This window comes from Erithacus rubecula (assembly GCF_903797595.1).
Source record: "Erithacus rubecula genome assembly, chromosome: 5".
NCBI lineage: Eukaryota > Metazoa > Chordata > Aves > Passeriformes > Muscicapidae > Erithacus > Erithacus rubecula.
The window spans coordinates 58563909-58586240 of NC_136687.1; the positions used below are offsets into that span (position 1 = coordinate 58563909).

The 22332-nt window shown below is 38.4% G+C and overlaps 1 protein-coding gene across 4 annotated transcripts in view; it reads left to right on the forward strand.

Moving 5' to 3' along the window:
• Nucleotides 1–22332, forward strand: part of INPP4B (inositol polyphosphate-4-phosphatase type II B) — a 279334-nt gene that overhangs the window by 12276 nt on the left and 244726 nt on the right. For 2 of the 4 annotated variants that reach the window (XM_079306683.1, XM_079306679.1), the window contains exon 1: nucleotides 5952–6157. The exons of the other annotated variants lie outside the window; for them this stretch is intronic. The gene's annotated coding sequence lies outside the window, so the exon portion shown is untranslated. Of the gene's footprint in view, nucleotides 1–5951; nucleotides 6158–22332 lie in introns of those variants that run through there. 4 annotated transcript variants of the gene reach the window in all.

Genomic DNA, 22332 nt, shown 5'->3' on the forward strand with positions numbered 1-22332 from the left:
AATGTTTTGAGTCAGTCTCCATTCTAGCTCAGTGGGACAGTGATTCCTGATAATAGCAACTGAATTTAACTTAAAATTCTTATTATTACAGGACATAGCTCTCTAACAGTTTCTGCAAGTAATTTTCCAATATTACTTTTAGTTGTGGATTTAATATTTAACGTGCAAGGATTCTTAATGTTAAGAGTAACATTAAGGAATATTAATATTTAATTCAATGTCATAAGAAATAGCTTACAGTCATTTTTTCAGATGAAATAGGTAAGATATCTCTCATAGTTCCTTTGGAAATTTGGTCCTTCTTAATCACTCTTTGCTTAAGGGATAAGGCATAAAATCTTCCTTTGTATATGACTGCCAGAAGTTAGATTACATTGGAACTAAATAAACACGGATTTGGGAGGAATTTAGATTAACATCCATATTTCTAGATTTTGAAATTACCTTAATCTAGAAAAACAAAGCTTCAAAGTTGTCATCTATGTCAGCACTACGTTAAGCTCTGCTTTGGCACAGTTCTTCTGTGCTGCTCTGAGCTGGAACTTGGTGTTTTGCAGCTCTATTTTTCATTCATGGAAGTAGGACATAGTGGAAGAGCTGTCTCCTTGGATGTGTGCTCTGAATTTCACTCTGCAGGGCAATTTGCTGGTCAGAGTTGGTGACTTCACTGGAACAGAAGGTTCAGATCAGTTCAAGAAATTAACCTCAGTTAAGATCTTCAGTATTAAATCTACATTATTATTAAAACCAGAACACATTGGTGGCTTTATTAAAAGTCTTGCTTTGAGTTATGGTTTGAATTTGAATTCTTTCTTTGAAGAATTTTTGGCAAGATCTCCCTGTCCCTGAGTGCAGAGTCACTTTTGTGTGCTGTTAACTGCTCACCAGCCCAGTTTCCTATTCTCCAGCTTAGTTGTAGTACCTATCATTAAGAATTACTTAATGATCTGGTTAGGACTATGCATTGCCATACACTGAAATATTTCTTCCTCTTCGTTCTTGTAGTGCAAGTTTTCTGCCTTAATCTGAAATGCAACATTATCCTTCACACTGAATGCAGGAGGTTTAATCACATTCTTTACAACTAAAAAGTATGGATGGCATTTCTGTCTGAAATAAGGTTATTGTTGTTTGTTGTTGTTTGTTGTTGTTGGCTTGTTTTTTGTTTATTTTTTAAATAGTGGTTTAGATTAAACTATTTCAGAGTGTTTTAGGGAATGTCTGCCTCAAACATGGTAAGATGCTGGGAAACTAGGGAAGATTTGGGAACAGAATGGCTTTGCTAGAGAATGCTAATGTTGGAAATGGTGGAAATCAGTTTTATGGGAAGAAAGACTAAGTAGTTCCTGTAATGACAGCCAGGGATAATTGAAGTAGGAGGTAGGTATGAGGGATTAGGATGAGAATATTTCATAAGGATTAAAAGGGTGGTCACTGGAGGTGAAGTGACAGTCTCTTGGTTCATTTTGCTGTCTGCATTAATTTCTTCCTCAGTTTTTGAGGTTTTTCTGTCAACAAGTTCTATTAATTCAGCAGTGAGGTAAAGAAAATGAAAGTTTGAAGTGTAGTTGCGTGTGTTTTAGACTGAGGAAATAAAAGAAAAAGTAACAAAGTTTAGATAAACTGTTTCATTTTGTCTCCTGTGGGTAGTGAAAGGAGGGCAGCTACAAGTACATCAACTGCACAAACCTTTGGGCAGTTTGAGAAAATCTTAGACCAGAAAAATGAGAAATGACAGAAATGCTGGGAGAACAAGGGAGAAGATGCCAGTGCTGTATTTCCCCTAGTTTCTGCCTTTGTTTTCCTTTATAAAATTTAAGTGTAACTTATTCAGGTCATGACAGAGCTGTTGTCTTTTTCCTTTTTGTTTGTTTGTTTGTTTTTTAAGAAAAGCACAAACAAAACCACCTCAGTTGAATCTCAAAACTAGTCCTTTGTTTTCCAATAACATTTCTGTGGCTGTATAGAAATGAATAGGAAATATGAAGTAAAACATTTAAAAATTATTATATAGTTTATCAATAAAATGCAATTTATTTTGGGTAGCCTACAAATTAGTTGCATGGCTATCAAAAATCTTGTGCAAGTCATAGTCAAAAAATTAATTTAAAAAAATCCAGTCACTCTTTTGCATATGATTGTAATTTTTCAGTCTAACACAGGAGTAAATAACCTTAGTTAAGCAATGTGACAGAAAAAGACAGGCAGAAGAGCATGCAAAGCCTGCCAGGTAGTATTGAGTTCTACCACATGAAAGAGAAGAATAATGAGTATTCTGTAATCAGTTGGTACAAGACAACAGTGTTTATTCTACTGGATGACTTGGCATCCAATAAAGTTTCCTGAATGCTGTCACTGAAACACTTAACTTAGTAACAGCAAAAGTCACATTGCTCCCAAGTGCAGTGGTGAGCTGGAACCTGTGCCCATCTGGATTGGTGTTCTTCACCCCTCAGACCCAACTAGGAAGGGGCAGAATTGGTGCTGTGGGGTTGAGTCCTCTGATGATGTCAAAAGAGGCAAATTTTACTTTTCTAGCCAATGATCTAGGGGTCAGAATGTACTGTTGTATTTCTTTAACCATGTTTTTTAGCTTTCTTCCTTTAGTTTAATATGTAAATTGCTAGACAAATATATGAATTGTTTTCTCAGCATCCATGGAAACGTAATAAAATGGCAGGGAAAGCAGCTGTCAGTGGGAGCTGTGCTCATTTAATAACTGTGAAATTTGACCTCCAGCTAGACCTCCTTGTATTTCCTTTCCTATGGATAAGGGATTTGATGGAAGTATTTTGGTATGATAGCATTTCAAAATTTTGACATGTCTTTAAATAGACACAGACTGCATGCTTGAATCTGTACTTAGCCTTTCACTTAACCAGATGACTTACAAATGAAAACAAAACAAATGAACAAAGTATTTTCTAAAATCATCTTGAGTGATGCCTGCCATGTGAGGAAAACAGCAAAGCAGCTGCCAGACAGTATCAGACCTAAAAAGAGACAACCTCAGCTCTGGCCAGGTGCAGCAAACAGTAAAACATGGTTACTGATAAGCAGTTATTGGGAGGTTAACTATATTTTAATAATTATTTTGTATTTTAAATGCTCTGCTGTAGAGTAAACAGACAGCATAAATGTTACTGGTATGTCTTAAGATGTATGAAATGTCCTAGAACAATGTCCCCAGCCTCTGGTACATGGCAGCTGGTGGCACAGCTGCCTTCTGTGACAAGTTGGCCTGGCACTGCTGCAGCCAGGCTGGGTTACTGTCAAACCTAAGATATATTTTGTCTGCAGGGCTCTTTTTCTCCTTACTAAATAGATGTCCCATCCCTGATCATCCTCTCTGCAGTGCAAGACCAGAAGTACACTACTGGATTTTGGGACAGTGGAAGATGAAGCTGTTATGTTTCTCCCTTCAGGCTCAATTGGCATTGCTCTAATTTATGTCAGTTTTGAGCTGATGCCTCGATCTCTGTGCTGTTCAGATTAGTCCAAGCATGAGGTGCTTTGGGTAAATTACTTCTCTCATGCTCAGATTGGCTTCCAGCACCTCTCTCCCTGGGGTAAATGTATGACCATTTTGTTGCTCAGATGAGAATTTAAATTGCTACCAGACACATTATGGATCCTTTCAAGGATTAGTCCAGAACAGAGAAGTGAAATATTTAATTTTGAACTATTCCCCTCCTTCTCTCTTCTCTTTGAAATGGTTCCAAACACTCAGCAATCAGATACCTGAACTATACACTGGCACGTGCTAGTTTTTTCTGTTGCTGAATTTTTTGCTGGACAAAGAGAAGAACAATATCCATGAAACTGCGCAGGAAATTCTAGGTATGTATCTGGGAGTTGGATTTTGCCCAGGTTGCCATAATTAATGCCCTTAGTGGAAGGGAAGTCTCCATTGCTTACACACCAGCTGTCTTGCATGTTCATCCCAGTGTCAGAGGGTGCTGTGCCCCTATAAAACCAGCAGGTTTTCTCCTCTGTTTTTGAGCTGAAGGTACCCAGAAACCCTTTCTATCTTGGCACAGTGATGAGCTACAAGAAAAGTCTTGGACTGCTTGTGTAGTGTGTGTTTGATCTCCTTACTTCTGAGAATAAATAATACACTATTCAATATACTCCTCAGATTCTGCTGCAGCAGTGGACAAAATACTTAACTCACAATTGTAGCTTTAAATATTTCTCAAATGAATGCGAAATGGTCGCTCATCTGAACATCAATATTCTATTCAGAATGTTAATTCAGCTAGAAAACTTTCTCAGAATTAAACATCCACTTTTTCTCCAGATGATATTTTTAAATTAAATTTGGCTGATTCCTCACAGTGTTTTTTGTGTACTCTATCAATAATACTTTGGTATGAGATTTTTTTTTTTCTGAAGAAAATTTCATGAAGTTGATCAGTTGTTGCTTTCTGCTCCTTCATCCATTCAGCTCAACTTGATTTTTGTTGGTAGCAGCAGTGGAGTATAAGGACCAGAAAAATGAATGTGCTGCCTGTCTCTACCAGAAGTGTTTCTTAGTTAGCTACTCCATTCTTCATATGCTTTCAGTCAGGACAACCTGTACAGAAATTGCTTTCTTCATCAAAGTGAGAGAACATACCACTTAGAGTACCATTTTCATTCTGGAAATGGAAAATTACTTTCCTTCTGGGAGGCATGAGCATTCAGACACACTGATGTTTTTGCAACTTTCAAACCACCACACAACTCCTTAGGAAAATGAATAAATCAAACTGTGAGGCCTATAATCTGTGCCCAAGAGTGTTGAGTCTTCCAAGGCTCAACACGTAGGACCAGAATTTTGTCCCTTTGAGATGAAAGTCCTGTGAGTAAGCAGAGGTCCCTGTTTCACAATTCATTAACTAAATCATTGCCCTTTCTGATATGTCTGAAATGTTTGCTCTGTACATATACCATTCAATGGCTGATTGAACACAAAGACTCAGGTAGGATTTGAGTTTTTCTGTCTTTTCCTAGTTGACAGAATATTTGTGTCAGGGAACTAGGGTGTAAGACAAGCAATAGTGAGGCTGTGCAGTCATTGATGGAGTGAGCAGTCATTGGAAAGAAAAGCATTTGCAGGACTCCAGCACTAACATCCATCTATCTGTGATTTTCAGGCCTGTTTTATTTACCAAGGTTTGTAGGAATACAGAGCCACCTTGTAAAGAGCTCTCTGGAGAATGATTTATTTTGTTGCTAACAGGATGACACCAGTCTATAGTTAGCCATGTCTGGTGTTTAATCAGACTCAGTGGGGCAGATTAGGTGCTCTCATAAAGTGAACATGGCTGAAGAAAATTGGCATCAGAAAACAACAGCAGCTGGACTTAGATAATCAGTACTCCAGGAGGCTGGAGAAATTTGGTTTTGAATGCTTTGCTGAAATTTTAGGTTAGGAAATAAAACTGTGCCATTCTCTAGACATAGCAACAAGTCCCTACAGATTGTAAGAAATTGTGAAATTGTTTATTTGCATACATTCGTTACTTGATTATGTGTTTTTTGGATTTGTTTAATGGTGGTGATCAGCTATGCTATTGCAAGAACTAATCCCATCAGGAGCAGTCTTGCAAGTATGGAAAACCATAACCTTCAGGGATTATGATTCATCTGTGTTTAAAAGGGGCATACTGACATTAAATCCAAGTTATATTACTGAGTATCCTGAGATCCCTGGCTTTGTACAGCAGAATGGCAAGCAAGAGTAGAAGGCAGATGATGAGATTTTCTGGGTGTTGCAGAAGTTGCTGGGGAACTTGCTCTCCCTGACTGGATTGTTGTGGTGTTAGTGCTGGGCAGCAGAAACAAATGTTGTTCTGGCTGTTACTGGTCCCAGCCAGGTGTTCTAGTTTGTGTTGATACCGGTGCTCATTTGTGTTGAGCAGCAGGTGTTGAGAATTAGCATATCTTTATTTTTGGTCCCCTTGCCTTGGGGGTGGTGCCTTCCCCAAGGAGGGAGGAGTGGCAGCTAGTAGTGCAGCAGTTTCACACTGTTACTGCTAAATTCAGTGCTGTCTGTTTGAGAGGGAGAGAGTAGGATTTGTACAAAATTGACAATTTCAGGGAAGAGGTGAAAAAAATCAGAAGAAATCAAGATGAGTTTCTTGAAGACAGTGCCTTGATGCACTAAGCTCAGGTAAGGTAGTTGGCTGTATTTTTTTTTCCTTTAGGAGTAATTCTTGACAATTATGCATTATATATGTATGTATTGTTTTTTTTCCTGTGTTTAGCCTGGTTCTGGCCCACAAATAAATCTGAAAGCTGTTTGATTTTATAGAGTAAGCATTGGAATGTAGGCTTTATGTGGCATGTAGTAGCCCAAAGAAAATTATGACAAAGTGGTCACATACTGCATGAAAAACCTGCTCTTTAGGCTGAAGCTAGCTCTAAAGATACTGTTAATAGTGTTAATGTTAGCTCTTCATTGAAACAAAGCCTTTGGAAATAACTGTAGGTTCCTACTGCAGCATTATGTCAGATTTATTAGTTAGATGTACTGGTAGCACAGTGCTTAGTAGCTTAGAGTTTCTCCTATGCCATGTTCTTTTTCTTCTTTCTTTGCATAAAACAGAGTTCAACAGGAGTGAACCCCACAATGTGCAGGTTTTGGTCCTAACTGCATCTACAGATATTTGCTGTGAAAGAAATCTTGAGCTTCTTCATGAGTTTCATAAATTAGAAATTATGGATTTGCATTTTAGTAAGTAAGATTTGCATTATATTTGTTCTCTTTATTATTATTTTTTTTAATTTTAATTTTTTTTTTTTTTTTTTTTTTTGTCCTAGCAACTCTTTGGTTTGGAGTCCCTATGAGAGCATTGAATTAATTTTTTCTTATCTATTATTTTGGGATTAGCTTGTCCTTTTCTTTTCCTCTTCAGTAGCAGAACTTGATGCCTCAGTATTTCCTGTCCTCTGAGGGTATACCATTCTCTTATCCTCTAGAGGCTGCTGTAGAAATCGTTGTAATACATCAAAAACTTGCTAATGTGATTAGTAAGTTTAAAAGTTTTACCAAATATCCTTATTAGTTTCCTTTTAAGAATGCAGAACATCTAGACTCCCTATTGTTTCTATTTGACCTAGGGGCCTTTTGCAGTTGAATAGGCTGTTCAGTGTTTTTTAAAATTTGTCAAAGTCATAATAATCAAGTTGTGCAGTGTTACAAGTTAGTTTCTAGTGTGTCTGAAAAATACAGATGCAATCAGGCATACTGAGAGTTACCTGCTGTCTGATCCCAGGCTAAACCTGGAATTATTCTCTCAGTCATTTGCCTAATGCTATCTTGAAGTCCTATCAGTGAGTTGGTATCTTTATCCTAGATGGATTAATTTAGGCATCACATGTTTATATATCCCACTTATCTTTTATATGATCAATCCTACTTGAGGTTTTCAGTAAGTAGTTTTCCCTTTAATCCCATCAATTCATGCATACAGCTTCTTTACAGGGTAGCATTTAGCTTTCTTGTACCTGCAGAATGCCTATATTGACCTTCCATGTTTTTGTATTTATGAAATAGAGGTTGCCAAGTTTGTCTTCAAAATCATCTCAAAGTTGCAGCTAGGTTAAAAAAAGGTACTTGAATATTAAAGTAAAGGAATAAATAATCAAGAAAAGATAGTCAAGGACACACAAATCAGCAAACCTCTGGTCTATTATAAATATAGCCAGTATGTGGGATATCAAGCTGGATTAAAAATGGTAAGAAGTAAGGTTGATAGTAAGGAGGTGTGTGTTCAGGTAGATGTGGTAAGTCTGAGCTCTGTCATTTGCTAAAAAATCATCTGGAAACTAATTGTAAATTACTAATAGGATTATTTTTTGGCTTTAAAAAAGTCTAGTGTGAATCAAACCTGCTCTTCTTGTTTTACTGGATGTGTCTGAGTATGTGTTACAGGCAAGTTAGTCAGACTTTGCCAGGGTGAAGTGGGTTACATTGTGCCTGAAATTAAATAGCTGCCAGAAAGGGGAGGTTGAGTGTACAAGAAACAGGGTTAGGCTAATGTTTGCAGGAGGGCTGGACTTCCTTGAAGGGAGTCAGATGGCCATGAACTGCCTGGGATAATGAGTGTTGTGTGCTTTTAGGAGATGTGGTAGAAGCTGTGTTCCCTCTTGTGTTGGTAGCAGTTACTGCATTTCTGTACCACTCATGAGAGACATGGGGACAGCTCTGTTTCAGATATCAGGATGTCTGGCCTTTCTTTTGTAAAATTGGAGAAATTGTGTTCTGTGACTCAATGGATAACTCTTTGGTGCTATGATATAGATGGAGATAATCGACATTGGCATTTTTAGTACTTCAAAAGATACACTTTTAAGTTTTGGTTAGGGTCTTATGTTTGTGATTCTGTCTGAACTGAGAGAACAGGCTTAGTATTTCCAATAACACAGTTCAAAGCCTTTTTAAAAAAGGTATCTGTATATGTTAAGCTTTCTGGTGAAAATATGAGTTTTAGTTTGGTGTAATGCTAAAGTAATTCTGTCTGTGAACTTTGGATTCTGTACAAAAATACTTTAGGTTTTGAATTCATGTAGTGTTTTGATGGTGTTCCTGTTTGCATCTTCTCTGTAAAGAAAGTGCTGATAAAAAAAAAAACTTTTATGGTTGTGTGCAACTGCTACTTTACTTGCTCTCCCCCAATATTTTAGCATGATATAGTAGTAGAAAGAAGCAACATATTCCAGCTACTGCTCCATGTATTTTTCATGATGAATAGAATAAGGCACTCAACAAAAAAGAAAAAGATACTGTGTTTCTTTAAGAGTCACACAATGTTATTACAAGCTATGGTACTAAGACTGTGAGAGCATGTAAAATGAGTAAAAATATTTGTAGTTTCTTAGGTATGTGTGAATGACATTTGTGCTTAACAGTGAAACCATACCTTCAGAAACTATGTGCTAAAAAAAGATTGGTTGTTCTTGTAGAAGGAAGTACATAATTTCATAATTATACCAAATAGAATTAGTGTTCCATCATAACTTTCTGAACTCTGAGTCTAGCCTATTGTAAATAGTTTAATCACACAGAAATTTAAGTGTTACCTGGACTATTTAGAAACCTTTCTTCAAGATTCATAACAGAGTTGCTATATTAACTTTTTCTGGTCTATGACATGAGAAACTGCAACTTTTTGTCTTTGCTGCGTGTATTCTGTGTGGGGCTTTTTTCATTTCACATTCTTTTAGAAATGAGAGCTTGTTTCTCTATCAGTATTTCCCAGTGACAGGGATAGTGCTATCTATTGTTTCTTATTCTAAATTACCTCTGACTTCCTTTTACTATCTGAGAGGATGGAAATACTGATTTGTGGCTGCTGCTTTCATGTTTTGTTGTGATTTTCTTTATTGTTGTTTAAGAAAATGACAGGCCACCATTTGAGATTCAGAGCTTTGTTACTATGGTAGTACCCTTAGGTTTTATCAGCTGAGACTGCATTGCTTTGCTGTGAAGAGAGAACAAGTGTTGCACCTTCTTCTGTGGCTTTGAATGTTTTCTGCCTTAAATTTCTAGTTGGATGCTTGGATTTTTTATATCTAGAGGAATATGACCACTAACTTTTAAAGAGTCTTCAGAAATCACCCCTATATTTTTTTGTGAGATCCCCCCACCCCTGTTACTCATGGTTAAAAAATGAGTCACTAAAAGCTCAATGTAACCCATGGTCACACCCCATTTTACTTGGGGGAGGTGAAAGAAATGTGAAGTTGCAATGAATCTCTTTTTCCAAGCCTGCTAGCCTATTTTATTTATTTTATTGGTTTGTCATGGAAAGACCAAAAGCTTACAGGCTTGAGGTCACATAAGACTTGGGCATAGTGGTGGAATGTAGACATAGGCATATGCAAAATTTGAAGTCTACAGATGAGCTGGACAAAATGGTAACTCCACAGGTAAATCAATACAACCTGTTCATTCAACATCCCAGTGGAAGATTGAGGTGCTAAAAAACAAGGCTGAAGAGAAATCTGGCTAATGGAGGGTAATTGCAGGTATATGCTTGTGACTCTGCAGAGAGTTTTGAAGATCAGAGATATTGAAAGTTTGTTCAAACTTTCAAACAAAGGAAGAGTGCAGTGGGGTTGGAGAAGCTGCATGGCACATGTACAGGCTTACTTGGCGTTGAACAGAGCTCTCCCAGGCCTCAGAACAAAGATGTAACAGGATAACAGAGATCTATCACACGAGACCTTTTCCTACAGAGAGGATTTGAAAATTTTGGCCATTTAAAATGCATTTACTGGAAGAGAAGTCTTTGAAAAGATGAGATCAAACTGCAGTCTCCAGAGAAATGGCTCACTGGCATTGAGGATTTATGCTGTTGCTGAAGAACTTGAAATTGAGAAATCTGACAGATTTGCATAATGCCTACTTTTTTTTCTTTAAAGTGTACATGAAGAGAAATAGTGATGTAACTGTACAGAACAACAGAGACAATTATTAGAATAAAAGTTAAGTGCAATAAATATTTCTGAGAATAGTAGTCAGGTATGTAACTACTGGTTATGACTATGCAGCTTTCAGTGCAGTTAAGATTGTGCATTAGCTGAAGTGCAAGCAAAGCTGAAACACTTTTGTGCAAATACCAAGAGCTTGGAGTACAAAATGGAATAATTTGAATTGCAAAATGTTAGACTGGATATCACAGCCATAAGGTAATAGCATAGTAGGCATAGCTGAACATGACTGTTGAAGGATATGACTGAAACCTAGAAATAGATGTTATTGAGTGGCACTATAGTACATGATATTATAATGGTATTAGAGTGTTGCTGGAACAACTTGGAGGAAATGCCAGTGAAGCAGAAACCACTTGGATTGATGTCAGTTCACTGAAAGGGGCTGAGACTTCTGGGGCATTGGTAGATTTCTGCAGTGCTGAATCTGGAAACAAGTAATTGTATTGCAGTAAAGATTGAAATTACTGGGCACATCACAAGAGAAACCATTTTTGTGAATATCAATTGGAGAACAAGTGCTGCTCATAATGGTAGGTAGGGCCAAGATAGTGTGGTTTAAATGTGTAACAGTTGTTTAAATATGAAAATAAATTATGGGGCCAAAGCCAGGTGAGACTCATTTTAAGTAAGGTAGTTTCAACTCAGACTTGTATATCTTGGGGATTTATATGGGTTTGGTCTTACATGTTGTCCTGAGAGATGTGTTCAGGGAAGGATTGTGAGAACTGGAAAGCATTTCCTACAGGGGATGAATGAAAGATGAAAACAACCCCAGAACTTGGCTTCTTTACCACTTCCGGTAATGGAAAAAAAGAATGTACATGTAAGATAAAGGTAATTGTTGGCATAATAATGTGGATAATTTGTACATTGAGACATTTATTTTGAAGATTACAGAAGGTTCTTGATGCTAAACCAGTCTGCTTCTGGAACAACATTTTCTGGGGATATAGACACAAAGCTTTCTAGCTACTTTTAGGCTTGAGCTATAGAATATATTATGGAAAATATTAGGTTTTGTTGCATGTTGTAGTAGGTCTGATAACTCAGGGAGCTCTTTCTGTTTGGAGTTTTTTAATGTGGTTGGACTAATCGTGTCCCCAGCATGTGATTTCTGGGTTTAGTTTGGTTGAAGTCAGTTTGTCTTTTTCTTTGCTGAGACAGCCCAGGCTTTACAGAACTAACGTTGTGTTAACAGTTTCTTCTGAGCATTACATCCAATTAAGTTGAAATATCTCTGCAACACACACACAAAAAATTGCCTATAACCTTTCATTTCCACATTAAGAGAAAGGACTGAATGTGAAGTTTAAAGGACTCCATGTCTTTAAAACAGACAGTGCTGTAACTGACTGGTTTCTGACCCTTGGTAATTTTTTTTTTGTGCTTGAAAGGTAATCATAGGAACAGTCTTTCATTCTCACACATTTCAAAGCAGAAGCACAGTAAAACAAGGTGACAACAATTCCCCTCCTTCACCTTGTCACCCTTTCAGACTTCACATCTCTTCCATAAACCTGCAGAAAGAGTCTGACTTGACTGGTCTTGGCACTTGTGCTAATGGCAAGGGAGTTTGCTATGCATCTCCATACAAAGTGATTCTTACATGAATGGTAAACTCTTCTGCTGGAGCAAAACAAAAGTTGAATCTTCTTATTTTTGTAGAGCAGGAGAAATGAGATGATACATCCATAGACTAATTAAATATGGCAAAGTTGGATTTGAGGAAGAAAATAAACAATAGGCAGACAATTAAGGAAGTTGTGTGGGTCTGTGTTACTGCTGGGAGGTGAGGAAAAATATTTTACAACAAAAGATAAATGTTGGACAGAATTTAAAACATATTTACTCTGAATGATCAAAGAAAGTGCTAACTTAGTAGCATTTCAAGCAAAATATCAGTCTTCCTTTGATTATTAATTTAAAAGTTGTATTTATTGCAAAAATTTTGATTTAAAATTTAATTTGAAATATTATTTTATAAATGCTGGGAAAGGAATGAGACAGCTAATTTTGAGAAACTGCATAGTGCCAAGTTTGTTTGGTTGTATCTTTCAGGTAACATTCCTAATTGCCCAACTGCCTTAAGGTAATCAAGAAATTAGTTTGAATAATGTATGATTTTTTTGGGTTGCCCTTGTAAAGTGCTAATATGCCATCATGAATTGAGGAGGGGGTGGGTAACCACAACTAACCAAAACTTTCAGATGTTTTGGCTAACATCTGAAAATTCAAGAACAGGATGGGGAAAAAAGTTCCTGTAGCCACTGATGTTCTATTTGGAATAAGAGCTTTAAGGCTGCTATACATCAGTTGCAGAAAGTGTGCCCCTCTCCCCGCTGCAGAAGAGCTGTTGGTCTCCAGAGGCAGCTGCTTTAGCTGGGCTTGTTTAAAGAGCTGGAAGAAGCTGTCCATGAGTCTTAAAAACTGACTCCCTTGTGACCTGGACCTTGATGTTTTAGTGTGCTAGCTTTTTACCTCTCATTTTTCCTTCTAGGCTTACTAGCAGCTCCCACAGAGGACTCTTTCCACAGTCTTCCTCATAAGTTCTCTACTTTGTGTTCCCAACAACTCTAATGGCTCTTCCCAGGCCATGCTCAGTTGCTATTTGTTATAGTTATGTTTGTCCCACATCCTTAAAGTGTGTTGCTATATTTGGTCCTTTCCTTTCTGTCCCCAAACTTTCCTTTTTGTGGTGCCCTATTTCAATTGACTCTCTGGTGGCTCTTTCCACAAAATCTGCAGTGTTGAATACTTTCTTAAGAAACACTTTCATTTCATTAGTTAGGTAATATTCCTGATTACTCAATACACAATAAAGCATTTGTTCTGAAAGATTTAGATCTTAAGAGATTCTCATCTTTTAAAGTATGCAAATGTAGTTAAGATGAAAATAACTGCATGTCTGCAGCAGTGCAATGACATTGTAATGGAATGATGCTCTGAGGAGGAGGAGGTAATTCATGATGGTATTATTCAAATTTATTTTTGTGCTGAATTAATGGTACTGTTATATAGCTACACTCTGTATGAGTATGTTCTTCTCCAATATCTGGCTCTGTCATTAATAACACTGATAATTGCTCCAGTGCTGACTGGGATTGAGTTTAGTCCAGCCACTGTTTTTACTTGGAGGGCTTTTTCCTCAGACTGTGCTTACTGTGTGTGAAGCACCTGTCTGTGGGCTGTGAGATCTCCATTTTTCCCTACTGCAAACACATCAGAGACTTAGTGATACCCAGCCTGGTGAGAGAAGCTTGCTCCAAGCTCTAGGTGCTCTGCTTTACCACTGTGGTGATAGGAAAGCAAATAGCACAAGTGTGACCAAGGAACAGCCTGTTTGTAGCCATCACTGCAGAGCTTTGTGAGCTGAAGTTCTGAGGGGTGTTCTTCTTTTCAGCCTTTTTGGAGCCAGATCTTTTGGTGCCTTGGGTCTGTTGGTCCCTTCCAAGCTCTGATTCTCTCCTTCAGGCTGGTTTCCCCATTAATTCTTGCCCAGAGGATCTTTTAGAAGATGAGAATCATTCAAAGCATGTAGGTCTGATTAAAATGTAGGTGATAATCCCTCAGATAGATGTTGAGCAGCTATTCCAGGCTGGGCAATCAGATGCAATTTTACTAGGGATGAAAAAGAGGCTGTTGCCAGCCATTCACATCCTGAGGCAAGCTCAGTTTCTGTGTCAAGGGACTTGGCTTGTACTACTGTGCACCTTCAGTTTTCATCACAGAAACATTCAGCACTGGACTGCCTCTAGTAAAATCATAGCTATGTTTCATGTTTAATATAAAGCTGTTCATTTAAATCAGACATACCTGTTCTGTAATAATTGCAACATACCACTGCAGTCATGGCCTTTTTACCCAGGTAAGTCTGTACCTGAGGAGCATGAATATCTTATAAAAGCAACTCTTGAATTTGCTTATAGTGTATGTCTGTGTTAGCCTTACATCTGTTAAGTTATTGTTGTGAGCTTTTTTCTTTGCAGAGGATTTAATCTGCAAAAAGTGTACTTTTAGCAGGTTTTATGTAGCTGGGCTATTGATCAGTTTGTAGACTACTTTTTATTTTAATGTTTATAAAAACATTTGCCCATGACCCTTTTAGTTGGAGAAAGCAGGATGCAATACAGAGTAGATAACTGAAATCCAGCTAAGTGTTTGGCCCTATTGCCTAATTAATAACATTTGCCCATGACCCTTTTAGTTGGAGAAAGCAGGATGCAATACAGAGTAGATAACTGAAATCCAGCTAAGTGTTTGGCCCTATTGCCTAATTAATAATTTATTAAATAAACTATAACTTATTTTTCAGGATAATTTTGTATTCCCTCACTGTTTCTAGCTAGTGAAAAGCTGCATATTGATGACAACAGGTAGTATAGTAATGGGTATACATGAATAGGAAATGTAGATTTACTGAGTGAAGTGTTACACTTCCCAAATTGCCTGTCTTCATGGAAAGATGTTAGTTGGTTTTGACTCCCAACAGATGGTGTCTGTGTCGCTTACAAGTTCTATTAGCAAGGAATTCTGCAGCCACAAAACCAGCAGACACATAGGCAGCTCTGGAGAGCTTCAGTATGTGCATGTATGCAGTTTGAACTGTCCTAATCTTAATTGGAACAGGTATTTGGGGAGTTTTGTCATCTTCTGGACTGTCAGTTGACCTGGGGTTCAAGCTGTGGTTACATATCTATATATATATATATATGTAGGTGTTAAGATGGATGAAGTTTTTTAGTTCTAGGATATGATGCAAACCAAAATGCAGTCCCCAACACCTCTGAATTTCTCAACCAAACTTAAGATAAAATCCTGTGTCTTACTAAAAGCTGCAGTCTTAATAGAGTAATTTATCTGTTATAGTAGTGACCACTGAAACTGATGCTACAGCAATTTTGCATTTTAAGTTTGCTTCTATCTTTTACATGTTTATAGATAATGGAAGAAAGAGGAAACAAATCTTAGAGGCAAAAGTTCCAGTTATTGCCACTCAGCAGATACTGTATCTTGCAGAATGAAGCAATATAGTGCAATATTTTTTTGAAACTGGTTACTGTATCCTACCTTCATCCCTTTCTTTAAGGGATTGGTGTTCCTAGCAAACCACTTCCCCCAGCCAGGTTCTACTGCTGGCTTTTGTATAGGAGCTCCTGGTGAATTGAGCTGTGCCACACTCATTTACTTGGGATTTTTTTTTGTTTTATTTGAAATGGCAGTTTACAGGTTCGTGTGTTTTCATTCCTGGAGATTAGAGAAAGAAATCTGCTGTGTAAATAAATTTGTAAGTAAGTAGTGACTGAAATGCTAATATTTAGCTGAGCTCCACTTGCTCTGAACCCATGGGGTCACAGTAGTGGCTGAACTTGTCTTCACAGTTGTTTGCCTGTAGCAGATGTAAGGTTTTCAAAGACTGACTTAAGCTTCTAGCATTTGTTTTCAAGTGCTCTAGGAGGTAATGTCCATACCACAGTTTGTCTGGTCCAAGAGAATTATAGCCAGTGGTACAGTTTGTCTATGGCTGAGCTGGCATGTGAGAAGGAGGAATATAGGCAGTGTTGCTTGAAAGTGTGGTTGGAAATTTGAGAAGTTCATGGATTAACTTGAATTTTGTGTGAAGATAGGTTGTAAGGATAGTGGAATAGCAGTAGATGGTAATAGCAGAAGGCAATTTTCCTCAACGAGTTACAGCTGTACTGATTGCAGAGAAGTGGAGACAGCCTTGCCTGCCCAGTGAGGATGGGTTATAAGAGTGGGTCAGCTGCTGAGAGTGAGTTGCAGTTGGAGTTTGCTGCAGTTTGGGATGGAGTCTGCTGGCTGTGCTGTGAGGAGGGGACATGCACCTGTGAAGGGACAGATAAGGTAAGAAGATGCTGTGTGAGGGACAGACAGGGAGGGTTAGGTGGCTGCGTAAGGGACAGTTTGAGGTTTAGCCAAGCAAGTCACATAGAAAGAAGAGCAGGAAACTTGCAGAGAGAATGAGTCAGCTGTGCAGAGCTGCCTGTGAGGGAAGGAATTAGAGGTACCTGAGGGAATGCATGAAAAGTTTTCAATAAAAGACTGGTGTTGGTGCCAGCCATGTCTGTTTCAACACAATTACTACATTGCTTGAAAGTATAGTTGGAAATTTGAATAAGGATCATGGATTAATTTGAATTTGCCATGAATCTTCATGAGCGAGGACAATGCTTGAGGCCCTTCATAAGGGAATTGTTGTAGGGCTGCAGTCACCAATCACTCTAAGCTGACACACCTGCGGTCCTCTGCAGAAGGATTACCTGTGGGGGCGATTCTGCCCTCCGTGTTGGGCTGGCACTGCGTTCCTGCAGCCGGGTAGATCAAGGAACAGCTCGGTAAGGCTCTCATCGAGGTCAGTTCCTTGAGCTGACCGTGTTTCCATGCTTTCCGTGCTGCCTCCTTTCCCAGGAGCCGCGCCGGGGCGGGTCAGCGGCTGCTCGGGCACAGCCCGAGGGAAGTCGCGCTTGGAACGATGGTGTCACAGTGCGGTGGCTGTGCTGAGCAAAGCAGTAAATTCTTGCTCAGTCTCTGCCTCGTGTGGTGCACTAAAACCACATGGGACAACTCCCTCGAACAGATGAATGACTTCCCTCTCACAGGATAGGTTTTCAGCTGGATCAGTATCAGTGGCTGGAAGTACATCGCTCAGTGGGTGTGTCAGGTGATAGCTGTCATGCTTATTTGTATTATCCCTTTTTGAGGAAACAAAAGGCAGGATTTTTTTTTCCCCTTCCCCAGAAAGATCACGTCTAAATGTGGTCTGGGAATGAATGCTGGGAAGCTACATGAATCATTTAGGAGTTTGCTTGACTGGGAAATCTGTCAGCTGAAGGGAAGACGGAGCTGTTCTGCATGGTTGCTATTTTTTCAGCAGAAGGGAATACCTTCAAGGCAAGCCAGCATTTAATTTTTCATTATCTGTCTCCAAATAGAATAGCTCACCTCTAAGTGCCTTTTTTTCCGAGGAGATACTTTGCTTTTAAGGTCTTTTTTTGGCTTAAGAGTTTTGAAAAGGGACTTGCAAACAGCAGTGATAGCAGATGAGGATGCTGGTTGGTTTATGTGGTGCACAATTATGCCATTGCTAGGTCATGCATCCCTTGGAAGAACTCTGGTTCTGGTTAGGGATTGCCATGTCAGCTGAGCTTCTATAATCTTTTCAGGGTATAGAGAGGTAAGGGTGGCTGAACTGAAAACTTAGAGGATAAAGTTATTACAATAAGGTGTGTGTGATTTTGAGCGAAATACAACTGAAATAACCAACTGGTACTATTGTGCAAATGAATAATTGCTTAATGTTTGTTACCTTTCTTCTATGTAAACAAAAAACAATTCAAATTCATTTTCAATGCTCAGTAAAGGGTATCCTAGGAAATGATATGATTTATTAACTTTCTGAATATTGCAGGCTTGTAGTTTTTTGGTTCTAATTGTTTTTGAAAGGCACAATGGTTGATAAACTGTAGGAAGAAACATTGGAACTAGTTAAGGACTGTAATCTGTTCAAATAGATTGCTATAGTACTTTCAGCCTACCAAAGTATAAGTGAAAATGATAAACATTGTTTAATCAGCCCCAGCTTTGACCTTGCTGGAAGGAAATAAGACAGCCAGGAGACAAAGTGAGGAGGCTGAGCAGCTAGGAAAAAACTGAAATTTTCCCTGGATATAATCAGTTAGCTTGACTGCATGCAGCCAGCTGATAAGCATCTTTAACTTCATATAGAAAGGCATGAATAACTTTGTAATGCCAATAGATACCTTCTGTAGATAGCCTAGTACTTAGTGATGCTTGCTATATAGGTCTTGCCTGTCTTTCTTCTGTGAGGAAAAAAGAAAAACCCAAACCTAAAGACAAGATTCTTTTGCAAGATAAATTTTTCTGCTGCTTTCTACTGTTTCCCCCCTCCTTTATACTAAGGTTGCCTTGGCAGATCTCAGAAACCTTGTTTGGAATGCAATCCCTGAATATGTCAGCCAAGAGTTTTCTTCCCTGCTGATCAGCTGTTTTAGGGTAAAACTTGAATATAGATTTAAATATAGATTTTTGAAATTTTTACTGAGATATATCCATATATCTATTTGGAACTTCTACCATGTAGTAATTCTTTTTGCTGACTCTGCCTTGTACTCTTATTTCTGCAGGCCAAGGCAAAAAACCTAGAGTTTTGTTTCAATGTGCAGGGATCAGGGATAGAGTGTTTTAATGGAGAAACACGTGTTATTTATATTTTATGACCTAATAAAGAGACAGTATGAGAAATTAGCAGTATCTCTTTGCTTGAATAGAATATAATTTTTGAAGACAAAATTATGGACTAATTTTGCAGCATTCCTTTTGAAGGCTGTTTCGTGTGCTGTATGTTGCAAAGATTAAAGAAGTTCTTAATGCAAAATGATGTGAACTAAAAATATTGTACCTTTTCAAAGGAAGAGAATGGGAGTTTAGAATGAATTTGGTAGTCTCTGAAGACTTGAAGCTGTGATTTCTGCTAAACTAGTGAAATTGGGCAGTCAATTTTATTGACTTTGCTTCAGAGGTTTAGGAGATTGCAGTATTAAAAGGCTTGTATTTTAACACTTTACCAAAATATCTAGAATTATATGCAGTACTAATGAAAGCTGCAAGGTATTATGCACTGATTTGATGTTGATCTGGGCTTATGATCTGTAAGAAAACTTGGAACCTAAGGGACTGTGCTGAAAGTGCTGTTTCAGGGTAGTGCATGCAGCCTTGAAGGTGCTTACTCCCTTTTGTACTTGAGGTAGTGACCTTCTGCAATTCCTGCTTTGGACAGGTACAGTCTGGTGGTTGTCTAGAATTAATAACATACTCCAGTAGCTGTTGTTCAGGGTGGAAGAGTTGCAAGTTTTCCAGTGGGTGGCTGTTATTCATGCTAGCCTTTAAGTGCTGAAGTCAATTTTGTGCAGGTTTTACATGATAAAAATTGCTGTGTTTTAAAAATTTATTTGAATGTGCTTCTGGGTTTTTTGACTTGTAATGTTTATGTTGGGTAAAAGATGTGTTTGCATCTCTTCAAGTGATCTGAAATATGCTTTTTTTTGTGCCAGTCAGATGTGCAACTTCAAGGCTGGTGCTTAAAGTTACTGTATGTTGCAGGTTTTTTTCTGTGTTGCATATATCACATTTACCCTGTCCATGGAAAGTGATCATGAAAACTATAACTTCAAATGCAGGGAGACAGGGGACATCCAGCAGAGAACTTGATAAATTTTGTGGTCTGCGAGCTGTCAAAATGGTCATCTGTTCTAAAATTATTGCTTCCAAGGACATAGACTCCTCCACCTCTTTCTCTCCTGGCCACTCACAAAGTAATTGACTGGTCCAGTTTGTTTATAAGTTATGGCTGTGGTGATTATGTGCAGAAGAATGTTGAGAAGGACTTTGGTCTCAGCATGCCTCTGTCTCTTTCCATGAGCATTAAATAATGGCTCTCTTGAATCACTGGTATTAAATAACTGAAGATAATATCTTTTCTATCTGAGTTCCTGCTAGGAAAGAAATTATCTAGGACAAACATTTAAAGGCACAATATGACTAAGTAGTTTCCCTGACTGATAGTTTTTAGTCTGAAATGGAGACAGAAGGGAAGTGGATTATTGAGCTAGAAAGTCTTTCTGGTCCTTCAAGGAGAGCCAGTCCTGAAGCTGAAGACAGACATGTCCTTTGGGGTTATTTGCCTATAATTTTACTGTTGTGATTGCCTTTGGATGGTCATTGAGTCTCTAAGTTAAATCCAAGCTTGAATCCCAGGATCTCCTACATGTTTTAGTCTGAGTACTATTCAGACACTGTCAGATTAGTTTAGCTTCTCTGGCAAACTTCCAGGGAACAGGCACCTTGATTATTATTGCTGTGGAACTGCTGGCCCTTCTGCCTTGCATTTTCATCAGGTACTGGCTGATATGTACCAAAGTGTGCTGTCTCCAGGGTTTTGCTGCTGTGTCCTGCTCTTACTGTCCCCCTGATTTACGTGTTATGGCTCCTGTGCAGGGCAAGTGGTGCACAGATATGACAGAAGGAATTCTAGGCTGTTACTACTTTACTGATAGATGAGTGCAAGATCTGTGCCATCTCCTTTGGAAGAGAAAATAACAAAATCAATATGCACATCTCCTCCTGGAACTTCTTTGTTGCTTTTAATAGCCTTTCCAGAAGCCTGGTGTGTTCTGTTTACCTGGCATTGTTTTTCCTTTGCTAGAAAGCAAATGCTTTCTTATTAGCAGTTTGCAACTTGTGTCATCTCCTGACCTTCTGTGTTTTGCAGAGCTAGTACAGCTGTCTGTGCATTATAATAATTACTGCATTTAAGCATAATTAGTTTAGCCAGTAACCCTTATTTACTTTGATAAGTCAAGTTTTATTCAGTTATTGGCAGTTTTTAAGGCTTTTTCATCTAGGACCAGATTCATAAGTTCTGATTTTCTTTATGCTATTCAAAGAGATTGAAGCAGTCAAAAATAACAGCAGATGAAGATGCTGAAGAATAAGCAGATGAAGGTGCTATTTAGGATAGATTTATAAGGTGTTTATGAAAAGGACTGAACTGATTGGCTACAAACCAATAAGGAGGTTGGTTGCTGTTGGATTTCTAAAACAAAAAGGGTACCAATGAGCTGTATGAAAGGTGTGCAAGAGATTTACCTAAGAGGGAACCAGCCAAACCAAAAGACTGCTCAGTTGGAGACAGCAGAAATTGTTTAGCTTGCCAAACTTAGTTGTTTGTCTTGTAAAGCTAATAGGCCTGTTGCAAAGGCTGTGTTCTGTTTTTCAAAATACAATCTGCTGCTGTAAAGTAAAATGAAGAATTAATTCCATTCAGCATATGGAGACTGGTAGGAATGTATGCTCTGCCAGCTCTAAAGTCCCTTTTGCAGGGGTCTGTTGTGGCTGGATTTCATGTCATGGAGCCCAACCAGTGTTTTTGGATGGATTTGGTCTTCAATGCTGAATATGCTCATTGTTTAGGATTACAGTGTATGATAAATATCCTATTTGTGAGTGCTGTGTGAGTCATCTTTGCACAGCTGTAGTCTATCAATTTACAAAACATTGGCAGCCAGCTGCACCTGCATGTGGAGCCTCTGGTAACACGTTTTGGGCACAACAGCATCCTTGTACTGGAAACTGCAGGTTAGGTTTTGAGATGTCTATGAAGTTATGAGGTTATTTCAAGGAGATTATGAAGATGGGATAAAAGAAGTATAGCTACTGATGCTCAAGGGAAAACAAAAAAGGTCTATGTGTGGAAATGAACAGAAAAGTTGGAGCTGTACCTTCTGCTGCTTAGATACATGTTGGGACTGCTTGCATGTGTTCTCTTCCTTGCTTGCCAGGGTATTTGATAATGGAAGAGAAACTAAAGAGCTTTGAGTTCTATACCAGTTCTGTGGAACCTTCCTAGGAGGAAAAAATTACTTGGAGATGTCTTCAGAGTGTTGTATTTTTTTACTTGGCTGTTTTTCACATGTACAAAGTAGTAGTTTGGTTTGATTTCAGTGACATAGAGCTATTGGAATTGGCTGTGGTATGGCTTTTGGAGATTACAGGACTCAGCAGTGACCATTGCTTGAGGAATAAACTCACAGAGTGTAAAGGTAAAAGCAAGAATGAAAGGGCCCACAGAAAGATACAGTGCAGAAGATGTAGCTTCTCTTAGAGCTCAACAATTGAAAGGAACTGGATCAGGAGTTAAGAGTTGCAGTTCTCTGTGAAGAATAAATGTTCCTGATTTAGAAACTTATTAGCAGTTCAGAAACTGGCTTTTGAAGCCCATGTACTGAGGATTGCTTTTTTTCTTAGACTGCA